Raw genomic sequence first — 11,332 nt, 5'->3', positions numbered from 1 at the left:
TTATAATAATTCATCAAGTTATCATCTATAATATGAGCAAATTATGTTTATTAGAGAAATAGTTTATAGAGTTAAATCAAAGCAGAAAATTTCCTCCTATTCATGGCTAAGGATTTTACCAATACTCAAGGGACAAAGAAGATAAGTAGAATTTTATGAAAGAAATAGGCTCTATGTGCTGCATTAGATATTCAGTAGAAATTAAATTTACTTCAAACAGTGTATGATGTAATCTAATTTATTTTAGTGTCAAAATATCTCTTCCTTTTCCTAGTTTATTGATTATTCCCTTAAACATTTTGGAGTTCATGGGATTTTTTGGACCTATGTGTAAGGATTGTCTGTTTGCTTGCTTGCCTTTTGGTCTCTAGGCTAGCCTTCAGATCCTTTTCCTTGTCATTCACTGATCTCATTCCATTATAGTAATGGATTGTCTTCTGGGCCAAAGTAGTTCAGGTGGAAATGCTCAATTTCCTTATCCTTCAGCACATTTGTTTTCTGATTTACATTTCTCCACTGGGTTGATGTCTTTAAATGTCACACTTTAACCTGAAGGTTTTCAATCTGAGGCATGAATCTTCTTAGTTTTCTCAGAGGAAACAACCCAGCCTGCCGATCAAACATAAAGAATCAGAGAGAAATATGATGGTGTGTGGAGCAATTTCAACTGGTTCAAGGAATTGGCTGTCACCTATTCACTTAGAGCCATTAAATTTGACATCTCCAGTCTTCAAATGATTCCTGTGGTGTTAAAAAACTGTGTGATTTCATGTCATCCAGCTAGGTTATAATGGCCATGCTTGGCTATTTCCTCATCATGGAGATCCTATTCATCCTCCTCTCAAAGATAATTGCACACATTTTACCATCAGTTCCTTCACTGAGCTGCTGGGTATGTTTCTGTACAATTTGCTGTCATTTAAAGAAAACTGTATTGTTCAGAGTTTGCTCTTTGCTTTACAATAGAACAGGTTAATACTGTCCTATACTAAAACATAAAGATGTAAGGCTGAAAATCTATAGCCACAAGACAATACTGATTAATTAAGAAGATTTTCACTGGGCATTTTTTTTGGGAAGAGCTATGTAATACATCAATATAACAGATGAGAATCGCTTCCAATCATACAACCTCTAACAGAGATAAAAAAACAAATAAATTATATCTTTGAACAAGTACAGAATTCTCAAGCTAAATGACCTTTAAGCTCTTGCTCAGCTTTGTCATTTTATAGATAAGTCAAATGAAACTTAGACTAATGAATTGCTCCTGTGTCAAAGGAAGAGAAAGACTAACACTAGAAACAGGCAAGATTTACATCACCCTTATTGTATGTAAGGGTGATTGAATCATGAACAATAGTCACTAATAAACTCAGTTGACACTCAATATAATTATTTACCCCACTTTATGTCAGTTGATTCAAGTTTGCCACAGTAGAATTTTATTCATTTATTAAACATCTTCTGAATTCTTTCAAAGTGCCCTGCTTTCAGTTTAGAATACAAATCGGGGTGACTGTCTCAGTATTAGATCTCTGGAAACAAATGTCTATGCCTTCCTGACTCCTTTTTATAAATGGCTTATAAATAATAAAGGCCACACTATTGCAAGTGGAGGTAGGGTTTAGTGGAAATTTACCAAGATATAAAATATATAATACTACAAAGAAGAAAAGGGAAACGTATGAGATAGAGAAAAGAAGAAAAGAAAAAACAAAAGAGCCAATGAGTAGTTATGGAATGAGAGAAAAGAGAAAAATGAAAGAAAAGAAAATCCAAATTGTCCCACTGTAAGAAGATGAAGATGAATTATTCTCTGGAGCAGAATGACATATTATAGAAGTCTCTTTTGAGGTCATCCTTGAAGACCACTTATACTGTCATATTAAACCTGTTGCAACTCAATATATTACCCAGGGAATTACAAATAGTCCTGAATGACACTATCAAAAATACTTGTGAAGGCATGGCTACCACAAGCAAACTTTCCTTCTCTTGTATAGCAAAGTCATACCCATACACCAAAGAAATCCTGTTTTATCTACAAGGTTTCTTTATATATTATAACTACTCTTTCAACCAACAAGTCAAGAAAACTATCTCTTTTGAGTTTGGAAATAATACTAAATAGTTTGGGATGAAAGTAAAACCAACAGATAAATGACTAACACTTTTATTATTAAGCCTGGTGATGTTAGCAGCCAGCCCCACAGCATTCAGATAATTACCTTCAAGAATGATGAATGTGTTCTATATGTAATACATAATTCCAATAAAAATATGCTAACATGTAAGTGTTATTATAAACGGTTACTACATGGTACAGAAAAAAGGAAATAATCTTATTCAATATGGATATATCCACTTGTCTTCATAAGTTGTTGGAAAAGTTTGTGTTTATTAGATAATTTAACTCAGATAATTAACTTACTAAATAGTCAGCAAATGGTACCACGCACTACAGTGTTCAATGATGGATAAAATCAATCCCTCATCATTGGTACACTTAATATTTAGTGATTCACTAATGTATACCACAAACATTTAGCAAGAGTTACTGGATATACAAAGAACAAAATCAGTAAACATTATAAATCATAGTCTATAGGCTCCATTCATAAGACATAGGATTTCATTAAACCTAGTTCCCTTTTTGTAGACCACATACTTAGAATGTATTGTCCTTATGTCCGTGTCTCACCGCTCCACCTCTACTTTATAAGGCCATGTGCTAAGGTTCTGGAAAATTGGTTGCATGGAATTGATGTGGCCATCTCTGAGACAGGAAATATTGTTCAAACTGCTCTTATTCTTACCCTTGCTTTCTAGTCAAGGACACTAAAGCCCTAATGGATCATGGAAACCTAAGTTGGAAGAACTCAACATCCCTGAATCATTTTATAGATTCCAGAAACAGCTGTAACAGAGTTATTGGGCAATACATAAATGGCCTGAGTATGAAACCTCTTGGAATTATTAGGGCTTATCTGTTGTCATGGCTAGAATTTATTTTATCTAATATCCCTCCTACCCCACAGAAAATCTAAATCCAAGAATGTCCCTTTTGTTGACAGAATTAGAATTATATGAACACTGTATTTGTATTGACAGCCAGAGGCTCAAATTCTGGTTTTGTCCTTAGATTCATTTACTTGTCCAATATGGTTAGGCCTCAATTCTCTTGTGCCCAAGAAACAGCACAAAAGCAAATGGACAGAGTCACAAATTCTCATGAATGTTATAGTGAATATGGACACATATTAATACAGTGATGCCACGTGTTACAAAGTGCAGAGGGTTGGGGGAAGGGGATAAGTGATTTGAGGAGCTACTTGAATAAAATACTCTAAAACAGTGAATTAAAAATTTCAGAGTAATCTGACAAAGCTGGAGATTAAGACTACCATATGCATTTCAATTCTACATATAATTTTATTTAAATATATTGATCATTATATCCTCTTTTCAATAAAGATATAGAAGAGAAAATGCATTATTCAAGCTATACTGGTAAAATTTCTAAAAGGGTGAATTTCATGAGATAAATGTCTCCAATTTAGTGGGTACTCAAAAAATGATAATTATGTACCATGTACTATTCATAAACCAAAGGTCAACACTAGAGAAAAAAATGAAAATAAACACTGAAATAATGTCTAAATGATTTATGCTAGTATACTATTCTGTTTCCCAAGAATCAGAGCCAGTGGACCACGGGAAATGGATCTCTCTGTGTGTGAAATATATACATATATATATAGAGAGAGAGACTATATATGATATATGTATAATTATGACATATACATGATATTTATACATATACATTATTATATTATTTTTATTGTCATCCCAGCTATGCAGAAGACCTAAGTAGAAAGATTGCAGTTCAAGCCCCCCCCACTGGGAAATAAATGCCATATCCTACCTACAAAATAACTAAGGCAAAAATAAATAGGTAAGCATATAATCCTAGCTACTCAGGAGGCTGAGATCTGAGGACCATGGTTCAAAGCCAGCCTGGGCAGGAAAGTCCCTGAGACTCTTATCTCCAAAAAACCACTCCGAAAACAGGAAGTGGCACTGTGGCTCAAGAGCTGAAGAGCTGAGGGACAGCACCCAGGCCCAGAGTTCAAGTCCCACAGAACGACAAAAAGCAATAATAATAATCACTAGGGATGTATTATTTCCATTTATAAAATAAGGAAATTCGCATGCAGATGCTAATGCTCCAGCTAGAATAGGAAAATAATGTCTGTCCATTGATTCTCAGTAATTCTTTTATCAATCACTAGCTATGTGATCTTGGGCAAGTTGGTTAACATCCCTGAACATCAGCTCATTTATCTATAGTAGACTATGAAAATTCCTCTCTAGAAGGACTGTAGATGCTAGTCCCAGAGCATCACAAAAATTCCAGATTCAGCCCTAGATTTGTCTAGGGCTGAATTGCTTTGGACACTTGTTAACCACTTAATTAAAAATTATGTTTTTATCAAACGCAGGGGCAAGAAACAGGACAATTAAAAATACTGTTTCAATGATACTCAAAGTGTTTGTTAAGATTAGGCTAATCACTGGCAGTGAAAAATCAGGATCCTTGATTTAAGGATCTAAGTGAGATAAGTTACTGTTTTACTGATCCACTGCCATTTCAGCTTTTAAACACAGCTCATGTATCTCAGGAGTAGAGCTTAACAAAGACTCAAATCTTTGGTGTTCTTGTTACCTTAGTTACCAGTAGTAGATCCTAATGCTGAATATTATGTTTAAGCTGATAGGTTTACCCTTTTAATCTTATGTCATGGTTTCTGTAAAAACCACCTGGAATTATTTTTCAAAATGAAGATTTAGATGAGCACCAATGGCTTACACCTGTAATCAGGCTACTCAGGCTGCTAAATCTGATTGACTCAGTTCAAAACCAGCTCAGGCAGGAAAGCTTGTGAGACTCTTATCTGATTTGAAATGCCACAAAGCCAAAAGTGGAACAGTGGCTCAAATGGTAGGATGCTACCCTTAAGCAAAAAAGCTCAAGGACAGCACCCAGGCCCTGAGTTTACACAAAAAATAGACAAACAAACAAACAGATTCATAGGCATCCCTATAAATCTGATGGAACCTGACCGTCTGACTATTCATAATTGTGCCAACATAATCTTAATTCCCCATGCATGGTATTGTTTCCCTCAAGCTTGTCTGCTCTCTTGTCTAGTTATGGGGGATAATCAATAATCCTCTTATCTGAAGTGCTTTGCAAAGTCCTTTCTTTGGGCCTAACTGTTGTTTAATAGATCAAAGCAAACAAAGAAACCAAAGACTAATGCAGTTCTTTCCTCAGGTTGTCCACATTCATTAATAGACCCAACTTTAACCATCACAGTTCTTGGTGAACTTACAGACACAAGCTAGAAAACATGAGGAGGAAATCCAAGGCCTCTCCAGGGTCAAAAGCACAATTTCAGCCTCTCAGAATTCCACCAAAGTTACCAGCATCTCTTACTGGGAAGTGCTCAGCATTCTCTTCTTACTGAACAGAGAAGAGCTTACTTCCAAGTACATTTTGCTGAGTCATTTTATGAAGACATAGTAAGCTGAGTCGAGCTGACTTTGCAAACACCTTTACTTTTGGGTCAAGGCTGTGGCTTCTGATCATCACAATATTGGCCCCGCAGAACTGACAACAGTGACCACAATGGTCTCTCTGTCACCGGATCTTTCACCCATACATTGGGGAAAGCTCTAGGCTTATCCAGCAACTGCCAAAGATACTCGCTGACTTACTTGAGACTTCTTTAAAAAGCAAAGACAATCTCTTGGGTTTGGTGTTTCTGTTTTTTTTTTTTCTGTAGAAAATATGCATGACAAAGTTTACATTTTAACCATTCTTAACTACAATTCTGAAGCACTAAAAAAATGCTAGTTATTATGTAATTGTCACCATCTATCTCCAGAACTCTTTCATCTTGCAAAATTGAAAATCTGCACTCATTAAACAATGATGACCTAACTTCCCCTACCCTTTGATTTTGATGACTTCAGATACATGAGCATATTATAAGAGGATTATATACTTTTTTTCTTTCTTCTTCAGTTTTTTTAAATCCTTGTTTAATTTTAGAAACCATGACTTTTTCTTAACAGGATGCACTCAAATAAACATGTTGAAATAATTCATTTGTGTTTCATATGGAAAAAGTCTTCAAAAGTAATAAATACTTCATGTTCTCAATAGGAGACATGGAAAATGGGAAGAAATTTGAAGGCAAAAATAAAGTAAAAGCCACACCCAAAAGTTGCAAATTTCATAATAAACTACACCGAATAATGGATGAGTACATAACAATGATTTATTTCATTAGGGTCAAAGATTTACAGAATTGCTTTTGTCTGATAGTATGTCTACGATTCCAGTACCATGTGTGCACTTTGCGTTTTTCACTTGCCAATGACTTGTCTATGTGGCTAGTGGTGCTCCCAATAAGAGCCATTCAGACAGGCCCTAAAGGTTCCCTTATTATCCTACACTTTTCAGACCTTAAAAGTAACTACACATAATAAAGGCATATCACTCCACTGAGGTTTCTTTTGTTGGAGTTGGTTTAGCTTAATCTGTCATGTAATAAAATGTTATGTAGTTCTAAGTACTTTGAATATAAAATAACTATGGTAGAGGAGTAGAAACAAAGACATGTTATTTTGAAATCCTACCACAAAGTTAGGCTTTGTTCTGGAGAGGTGACTTGTGACATGAAGTCTGTAAGAGTTGAGGGCAGTTGCACCAGAGAACGGAAGCAGTCTGGTCCAGTCAGTAGAAACAGAAATTCCAAAGATCCTGGTCTGAACTTTCTTTGTAAGAAGGCAAGTAAACTGGATTCTAATGAATTAGGACTGTGAAGAAAGCAGAAAATGAGATTTTTTAAAAATGATTGTGGAAAATAGCAATTCTGTATCTTGAAGGGGGATGGCATTTATGATGTATGAATTGGAAAGTTACTGATATTGAGATAAAGGATCTGATTATTTATCCATCTAGTTACTACCCAGAGTCAAGAGTAAACACAAAGGCCAGATCAGTGATGAAAATAGCTTAACTTGATATGAGTTGAGAATTGATTCAGGGAATAGTATGAAGAGGTAAGACAAAGATATGTATTGAAAGTGATAAGGTTGCAGCTCGAATATGAGTGTTAAGAAAGAGAAAAGAGTCTGGAATATATACATTCCCCAGATCAACTCAATGGTGGCATATACTAAAGTATAAAAGATGAGGGAAGAAAGAAATTTGTGGATATAAGTCAAGATGTCATGTTTAGACATGTAAAGTTAGAGATTCCTTTTAGACATTCCAGTGGATAAGCTCAATAAGAAGAAAGTTGACATAGCAACTTGGAGTTCAAGGTAAATGTCAGCATACACACACACACACACACACACACTCACACACACACACACACACACACACACTTTCCTGTCATGATGGCATAAGTAAAACTAAGGACCCAAGTGAAACAGCTAGAAACTGATTCTAAATATTTGAACAATATAATTCCTTTTGCATAGAATACTTGCCTTAATTTATTCTTCATGCAGTGAGCATTGTTGACACAGGAAAAAAACAGACTATATATCTATATTTGTATCTTTATACATATCTATCTATCTACTTTTCCAAAGAGAGTCCTATACATATCTATGGGGATAAATAAGAAATTTAAGCTGTAGATCTTTGAATAGACACATTAAATTTCTCAGCTTTCTGACAAGCCAGTACCTTTTCCTTATAACTCATACATAATTGAAAGCAGCAAACAGCTTACTGTCATAAAGAACTTTTTATGTGATAGTAAAAGATCCTCTTGTCCATGTTAGTACTAGTCATAAACACCACACTGAAATAAAAAGGAAATGGCATGAGCAAGAAATTTCATTAGATTTTAAATTAGGACAAATAAAGTTCCATCGTGATATGGCTCCTAATAAATTCAATTCAATTCGATTCAATGAATATTCATTGTGTGTCTGTTAGGTGCCTGAAACTGTGCTATGGATAAGGATGTGAAAATAAATGAAGAAAATCACAAATTATGGATTAGATAGCCTTGGGAAAGAACTTTAATCCAATAATTACATTGACAAGTCAATAATTTCATGTTGAGATAAAAGATGTAAATTAAGGATGACATGTTGTTATAAAACAGTCAGAGAAGTCAAGGATGAACTGACACTAGATTCTCGTAGAAGAGAAGTTTACATCGCAATTGGGAGTTTGGGTAGCCATTATGTGTCCCACAAAATGAAAATAGCCTAATGTAGCAGAATTGAGAGTGAGAGATAAGATAGCGAAAAATCTTCACTTTGAGACTTTCAGAAAATATTTGAAAAACAATTTATGATATAAGGACAGATTTCTTTTTTGTTGTAATTTAATAACCTGTTTAACAAAAAAATTATGGACCTGGAAGTTTTTCCCAAAAAGGTACTCACATAAATTTGATTTATTTTTGTTATATTGTGATAAAGTAAAAATATGCTAAAAAATAAAAGTTATGACAATATAAACTTGAAAAATTTTATACATGAAGAAAATAATCCTTTGGTTATAATCCTATCAGTATGAAACGTTATGAAATGTCTTTTCATGTCAAAGGAAAAACAATACATACAAACTTGATCCAATTAATAGCAACATCTTCAGATATCTTATCAGTAAGCCAGAACAATATCAGACTTTTCTTATTTCTCATCTTACTCCTTTGATTTTGTTCTTATCCTTGTGATCTTGATCAACTTCTATCATTTCAAAATAGTTTGTTATCATCAAAAGATTATTTTGTAAAACTCATAGCAACCACAAAGCAAAAATTTGTATTTAGCAAATACAAATAAGCAAGGAATCAAATAATACATGATTGAAATTTTTGTCATGGAAAATACTTTTTGTTCCTTTTGCTATTTCAGTAACCCCTTTTCACTCAAATAAAGGATTTTATATTTTTAGTTCCTATTTATTTGTTCATTCTTTTACCTTTAAGTAGTTGTACTCAGGAGTTGACATGTAACAAAGCAGTTTATGAATACATTCTATTTTTTAATGTATAAATGACTCAATTAGGCTTTCGGTAAGTTTAAAACACTATTTTGAAAGGATAAATTCCATTTATTAGGGCAAAAAGAGATCTCACGTAGCCTTGGAGCTGAGGAATAGCTTTGATATGGGGTAGAATTTGTGAGTCCACAGCTTTCTGATCAGCCTTGCGCTGCTCTGTAACCTCCTATTTCTCTTTTCTGTGTGTCCAAGATCTCCTCCTCCTGGTGTCTGGGCTTCTGCAGCTGCTGCTTCTTGAAGTAATCGTTGGTGAGGTGTTTGGGGATTTTCACCTTGTGATGTCGATTTCTGTGGAGGTGGCAATAACAAACTTCTGGTGTGTTCTGCGCAGGGAACACGATGGAGGGACAGAGGCCCAGTCACAAGTAGCTGAGGCCCAGCTGCCTCAGGACAACCACTCCCTTGCCTCTGGGGCGCAGGGGGTGAGGAGGACGGTCCCTGGAGCGATGCTGGGCCGCAGCCTTCGCCCGTGCTCTCTGAAGGGCTTCTTGCCATGGCTCAGCAGCTGCCAGGCACATCCTCCCTGGTAGTATCTGGGCATTTCCCGAAGCTTAACCACCCGGGTACTTGCGCTCTTGTTACCACCAACTGGTTTTGTGACAGTCGCGAGACCCTTCTCCTTGTTTGTCTTTTCAACCTTGGACTTAGCAGCCGAGTACTTCCTCAGTATACATGGCTTTTCTGGAGCGCATCGCAGACCGCGGGTATCTGCCAACTCCTCGGACCAGGACCGGCTTTGGCTGCAGTGGGGCCTCCCTTTCTTGGGCTTTTTAGCCTTAGGGGTAGCCTTCTTCACCTTGCCATCGGCATAAGCCTTCTTGCTTCAGGTTTCTTCTCCTTTGTGTCCTGCTTCTCAGCCTTTTCACTCGCCATCTTGCAAGACCAATACATTATATTTTGATTAATGTCATCCCTTGCAGCGTTCTCTCCCATCTCTCCCTTCCCTCTCCTTCCCGCACTCTTTAATTTTTGTCTGCATTTTCTCCTCTTCTCTTCATTTGTCTACCCCTTTCCTCTTGACCCCACCCACCTACTTCCTGGTGTTAAGGTACTATCCAGGGTAAGAAAGGTGCGTTGAGCTTCACTGAATGCTTAAAACAGCTGTATCTAAAATGTACTAAACTATAAGCCCTAGTATTAAGACATTTCAGTGTATGTTTAAGACATCCACTATTAGGTGAATCTGGCATATAATCAAGGGTAGTGTTTTCTCCAGTAATATGGGAAATGTATATCTACATTTTAAAATTATTCACAAATATCTTATCAGACTAATCAATTTGTCATAAGGAGAAACCTAGTAATGGTATTTTCTCAAAACTCCCTAATCAATCCATGACTACATGAGACTTCTAGAATCTGAAAATGGAAATATTATCTATTTTATGCAAAAAAATGAATTATCAGTCCTCTATCTCTGCTAGATAATTTATAGCATCAACACGCGCATATTTATACACACTCAAACACACACGCACACAAACACACATTAAATTTTACCAATGATAAATAGACTGAATAAAAGCATATACTGCAAATAATGAGAAATAGACATTATAATGTGTTCTACAAAATGTTAATTAAAACCTTACAGAGAATGTCAAACAAAAACAAATTTGTTTTACAATCAATAAATTTGCAACATTTAATTACTGAAAATATATTTAGTTATTAATACACAATATTTTGTGTATACAATATCTTATAACATTTTTATGAAAGTAACAAAATTTCAGTGGCAAGTTAAAGGTTTGTTTTTATAGGTTAGTAGTAATATGGGCATTGTGAGTTTGATGTTATGCTTATTAATTAAACTTTTCTCACTAATTCTCTGGGCTAAGAATCATTCAAGAATAAAACTAGTAGCCAGTAGATAATATAAATATATAAACTTGGTTATGGTTAATAAAAATTTGGAGAACAAGAATTGAATGGAATGTTATAATCCAGTCTCTGAAGTATAACAGTAAGAGATGATCCACCCATAAGAGATTCATTTATCCTTCTTAGAGAAAAAGTGAGTGCAAAATAGAAAGAACTAAGAAGTATTTATCTTGCATGCAGTTTTTTCATGAGATCACTTCCAGTATGAGAACCTCCAGTACGGAAGGCCAAGTATAAGTATTCCTTACTACAGAAAAGATATGTTACGTCTTTTAAACAGTCATCTAGTGATGACAAATAAAATTTGGGTACAAGGAACTTCTTAACTCAGAAATTATA

At 35.2% G+C, this 11,332-nt stretch overlaps 1 pseudogene; it reads right to left on the bottom strand.

The window, feature by feature from the left end:
• Nucleotides 1-9,128: 9,128 nt before the first annotated feature.
• Nucleotides 9,129-9,982, bottom strand: LOC105982779 (annotated as a pseudogene).
• Nucleotides 9,983-11,332: the final 1,350 nt, after the last annotated feature.

Source organism: Dipodomys ordii, unplaced genomic scaffold, assembly GCF_000151885.1.
Source record: "Dipodomys ordii isolate 6190 unplaced genomic scaffold, Dord_2.0 Scaffold17, whole genome shotgun sequence".
In the NCBI taxonomy this organism is placed as follows: Eukaryota; Metazoa; Chordata; class Mammalia; order Rodentia; family Heteromyidae; genus Dipodomys; species Dipodomys ordii.
This window is presented reverse-complemented; position numbering and strand designations above follow the sequence as displayed.